At 38.5% G+C, this 5,808-nt stretch overlaps 1 non-coding gene across 1 annotated transcript; it reads right to left on the bottom strand.

Moving 5' to 3' along the window:
• Positions 1–1,647: 1,647 nt before the first annotated feature.
• Positions 1,648–1,754, bottom strand: LOC127076960 (small nucleolar RNA R71). Its single transcript, XR_007786965.1, has one exon. It is a non-coding gene; the product is annotated as a small nucleolar RNA R71 (small nucleolar RNA).
• Positions 1,755–5,808: the final 4,054 nt, after the last annotated feature.

The raw sequence follows: 5,808 nt of genomic DNA, 5'->3' as shown, positions 1-5,808 counted from the left end.
CGAGCATCGAAGCTAGGAACAAAACCAAGATTTCTAGTAATTTACCAGGTTCATTAATTAATTGAGTTATTGTTTTAATTTACATATGCTTTGTGTTGCTGTTTATATATATTGTCTGTTTGATATGGCTGTATTTATGCATGATTATTGTTTATGCGTGTTTGCCATGTCTGGCTAATTAATTTAGATATTGGTATGTAAAGTAAGCGGAATAAAGGAATCAAAACTAGTTGGTTTAAATTTGTTTCAAAATTTAGTCACTCTTTTTATGGTCTCAATTTACAGAGTTAATACCAAAGTTTTTGTACGAGAGTAAAAGACATAAAGAAGTTAAAATCAATAGAACGACAGTTTGAGCTTCTAACTGGACATTGTAAATTGAACATTAACTTTAAATCAGGGCGAAAGCAATTTTTAAAGTTAATTAAATCCTAATCATTTTCAAAAATCATTTTTAAAGGTTAAATGTGAGGACGAGAGTTAAGCATTTAAGTTTAATCATATAGTCTAAGTCAACAGAGCGAGAGTTTGAGACGAGGGCGTTTAAACGGTTAGTATTTTCTTAAAAAGAGTTTCTATAGATTCTATTGTTTTCAAAAAGTGATTTTAGATTTAACTAAATAGTGAGAGCGTACGTTAATATAAAGTCATAGTCTGATTCAACAGAGCGAGAGTTTGAGAAAAGACTTTTAACTAATAGTGTCTACTGAAAAGACTTATTTTAAAACTAAGAAACCAACGAAGATTTGATTCCCTAATCACGACGAACTACATACCGATATCCGCGTTATTTGATATTTAATCTAGATCCAATTTTAGTTTTACTTTTCCCCCTAATCATCAAAGGATCATCCGCCTTAGCTTTACGAAGTAACCTTAGAAAAACGGTATATCGATTCATTAAGTCCCTGTGGGATCGATATCTTTTAAAACTACGCGATTAGACTGTGCACTTGCAGTTAATACCCCAATAGACTCATAAAGTCGCGATCAAGTTTTTGGCGCCGTTGCCGGGGACTTTTATTTAGTCGATATCGTAACTCTTCTGTTACGCTGTAGAGACTAAGGCAATTTTTATTTTTCCCTTGTCTTTCATTGATTTGTATGCCACACACTCGCTCACAAGGCGAACCGTACTACTTACGAATCAACGACTTTGAACGATATCTCTGAGTCTTACGACAAATTCGGGAGTATCGTGCTGCAAACAATCTTCCTCCAATCGAAATTCCTGATCTCAAAAATCTCCTTCCTTCGCCGATACCCGAGATGGCAGAACCAGTTCGTGCTCTTCGAGATTACGCTGCTCCATCGCAAGATGAGTCGCATTCGAGTATTGCTCCATCCGTAATCGAAGCAAACAACTTCGAACTTAAACCTTCATTGTTGCAGGCAGTGCAACAAAACCAATTTTCTGGAAATCCTACCGAGGATCCAAACCTTCATTTATCCGTATTTGTCCAATACGCTGATACTGTTAAAGGTAATGGTGTCACTTCAGAGGCAATTCGACTTCGTCTCTTTCCTTTCTCGTTAAGAGATAAAGCTAGAAGATGGCTTCAGTCTCTTCCTTCCAACTCAGTTACCACATGGAATGAGTTGAAGAAAGTCTTTCTTGCCCGATATTTTTCTCCAAGCAAAACAGCTATGTTAAGAGCCCAGATAAATGGATTTAAGCAGAAAGATAACGAGTCTCTTTTCGAAGCATGGGAAAGATACAAAGACATGATGAGACTTTGTCCACACCATGGTTTAGAGGACTGGTTAGTAAATCATACCTTCTATAATGGTGTCTTGTACAACACAAGGTTAACAATAGACGCCGCCGCCGGTGGTGCGCTTATGGATAAACCTTACGCTGACGCTTATCAACTTATCGAGAGCATGGCCCAAAACCATTATCAGTGGGGAAGCGACCGAACAATGGTAGAAAAACCTCAAACAAAAGGGGCATGTACGAGATAAGTAGCATTGATCATGTTAATGCAAAAGTGGATGCTCTTGCCCAGAAAATTGAAAGTTTAAATGTATCACCTCCAGCCACCGTGGTTGCCGTAACTCAAAATTGCGAAGTCTGTGGAATTCAAGGTCACACTCCTACAGATTATCAACTGCTAACAGGAATCCAAGCAGAGCAAGTGAACTATGCTCAAGGAAATCCCTACTTGCATACCTATAACTCAAACTGGAAGAACCATCCTAATTTTTCATATAAAAGTAATAATTCTTTATACGCACCAGGTCAAGCTCCCAGTCAAGCCCCAGCTATACCTCCTGGATATCAAAAGCCGACCCCATCTACACCTAACAATAACGTTCCTAGGAAATCCAATTTGGAAATCATGATGGAGAACTTCATAGTTTCTCAACATCAAACCAATAAAGAGTTCTTAAACCAGAATGTACACGCTAACGAACAAATTAAACAACTAGCAAGTAAAGTAGATGCCCTGGCTACCCATAACAAAATGCTGGAAACACAAATCTCGCAAGTAGCTCAACAACAAGCGCCTACTGCTGCCCCAACTGGTACATTTCCTGGACAGCCCCAACCTAACCCGAAAGGCCACGCTCATGCAATTATATTAAGAAGTGGAACAGAGGTAGAAGGACCGTCTGACCCAAGGATTGAGAACTAAAACTCTAAAAAGTCAACTGAGGAAGAAGGTAGACCTAAGGAAAAGGAAGAGTGTAATAAGGAAACCGTAGAAAACAAAGAACCTTATGTACCTCCGCCGCCTTACAAACCACTTATCCCTTACCCTCAAAGGCTAATTAAAACCAAAGACGCAGGCCAATTTAAAAAATTTGTTGACTTACTGAAACAATTAAGCGTCACCATACCTTTTACAGAAGCTATTACACAAATGCCTTCATATGCTAAGTTCTTAAAAGAAATTTTATCTAATAAAAGGAAACTTGAAGATAGTGAAACCGTTACACTCACTGTTGAGTGTAGCGCAATAATCCAAAATATGCCTCCTAAACTTAAAGACCCTGGTAGTTTCTCTATACCCTGTCACATAGGAAAATTTGTCATAGACAAAGCTTTATGCGGTTTAGGAGCCGGTATCAGTGTTATGCCCTTGTCCATATGCAAGAGACTGGAAATGGGAGAATTAAGACCAACTAAAATGTCTGTGCAATTAGCAGATCGTTCCGTTAGATATCCCGTAGGAATTCTTGAAAACGTTCCCGTGCGCATAGGTCAATTCTACATTCCCACCGATTTTATAATTATAGACATAAGAGAAGATGAAGTTACCCCCATTATATTGGGAAGACCCTTATTAGCAACCGCCGGTGCTATCATAGACGTAAAACGAGGACGACTCACTTTCGAAGTAGGAGAAGAGAAAATTGAGTTCATTCTTTCCAAATTTTTGAAAGCACCTGCAATAGATGACACATGTTACTTCATGGATATCATCAACGAATGCATAAAAGAAACAGAATTAGAAAATGACGATTTGTCTGACTATCGTGTAGAAGACAAACTGAACCAATGTTTAGCAATAACATCGGATCCTACGCAATGCCTTAAGAAACCAACCCTCGACCTGAAAACACTTCCCAAAAATCTGAGATATGAATTCCTAGACTTAGAACTTGAACGACCAGTGATAGTCAATGCAGACCTAGGAAAACTTGAAACCGAAAAACTCCTACATATCTTAAGAAAATATCCAACCGCACTAGGATACAACATCACCGATCTTAAAGGGATAAGTCCTTCTATTTGTATGCACCGCATCATGCTAGAAAAGGACTGTAAAACTTCTAGGGAACATCAGAGGAGACTAAACCCGATCCTGAGTGAGGTAGTGAAGAAGGAAGTAATGAAGTTATTAGAGGCATGTATCATATATCCTATATCCGATAGCAAATGGGTTAGTCCTGTACACGTAGTACCAAAGAAAGGAGGTATAACAGTGATCGTAAATGAAAAAGGAGAAACTATAACCAAACGAATTGAATCGGGATGGAGAATGTGCATTGACTTTAGGAAGCTAAACAAAGCAACCCGAAAATATCATTTTCCTTTGCTATTCATAGACCAGATGTTAGAACGACTAACCAAGCATTCTCATTTCTGCTATCTAGATGGTTACTCAGGCTTCTTTCAAATACCAATTCATCCTGATGACCAAGAAAAGACAATGTTCACATGTCCCTTTAGTACCTTCGCTTATCGACGAATGTCGTTTGGCTTGTGCAATGCTCCTGCAACTTTCCAAAGGTGCATGATGGCAATATTCACCGATTTTCTCGAAAACATCATGGAAGTCTTTATGGATGACTTTTCCGTATGCGGACAAAGTTTCGAAGAATGTCTTGAAAACCTAGAAAGAGTCTTAGAACGATGTGTAAAAGTGAACCTAGTACTTAATTGGGAAAAATGTCACTTTATGGTGCAAAAAGGAATTGTTTTAGGACGCATCATATCAAATAGAGGAATTGAAGTAGACAAAGCAAAAATAGAAGTAATCGAAAACCTTCAACCTCCGAAAACTGTGAGAGAAATACGAAGCTTCTTAGGACATGCCGGTTTTTACCGAAGATTCATTAAAGATTTCTCTAAAATAACTAAACCTTTAACCGGATTATTAATGAAAGATGCTGAATTCATCTTCGACAATAAATGTTTAGAAGCATTTCAAACACTTAAACAAGCATTGATCTCCGCGCCCATAATGCAGACCCCGAATTGGAATGAACCATTCGAAATAATGTGTGACGCAAGTGACTACGCCGTAGGCGCTGTTCTAGGACAACGAAAGGATAAAAAACTTCACGTCATATATTATGCGAGTAGAACTCTAGATGAAGCACAAATGAATTACACCACGACCGAGAAAGAACTTTTAGCAGTAGTATTTGCACTAGATAAATTTCGTTCCTACTTGGTCGGAGCTAAAATAATCGTTTACACTGATCACGCTGCCATTAAGTACCTCTTAACAAAAAAGGATGCTAAACCTAGACTCCTAAGGTGGATCTTGTTGCTACAAGAATTTGATTTGGAAATCAAAGATAAAAAAGGAACTGAAAACGTAGTAGCAGATCACCTCTCTAGACTTGAAAACCTGGAACCGGAAAGAACATCGATCAACGATAATTTCTCGTACGATAAACTTATATCTAATTTGGAAGAAAATAGAGCTGATGAACAGGTAGAGACCACCTTGGTTGTATGCGTTACACCATGGTACGCCGATTTTGTCAATTATTTAGCCGCCGGAGTGGTTCCACTTGATTTATCCTACCAACAAAAGAAACGATTCTTCCATGACGTAAAACATTATTACTGGGATGACCCTTTACTTTTCAAAAGAGGCCCCGATGGTATTTTCCGTCGCTGTATACCTAAAGAAGAGGTAGAAAGTATAATCCAACATTGTCATTCCGCTCCTTATGGTGGACACGCAAGTACATCCAAAACCTGCTCCAAAATCCTACAAGCCGGTCTTTATTGGCCAAACATATGGAAGGATGTGCATGATGTTGTCAAGAAATGCGATAGGTGTCAACGCACAGGAAACATATCTAGACGTGACGAGATGCCACAAAAGGGCATTTTGGAAGTAGAAATTTTCGATGTGTGGGGAATAGATTTCATGGGACCTTTTCCACCCTCTTTCGGTAACAAGTACATACTCATAGCGGTTGACTACGTATCAAAATGGATTGAGGCTATAGCTTCTCCAACAAACGACACACGAGTAGTAATTAAACTCTTTAAGAATATAATCTTTCCAAGATTTGGTGTCCCAAGAATAGTAGTCAGTGACGGTGGATCGCATTTCA

This window comes from Lathyrus oleraceus, chromosome 4 (genome assembly GCF_024323335.1).
Source record: "Lathyrus oleraceus cultivar Zhongwan6 chromosome 4, CAAS_Psat_ZW6_1.0, whole genome shotgun sequence".
Classification (NCBI taxonomy): domain Eukaryota; kingdom Viridiplantae; phylum Streptophyta; class Magnoliopsida; order Fabales; family Fabaceae; genus Lathyrus; species Lathyrus oleraceus.
This window is presented reverse-complemented; position numbering and strand designations above follow the sequence as displayed.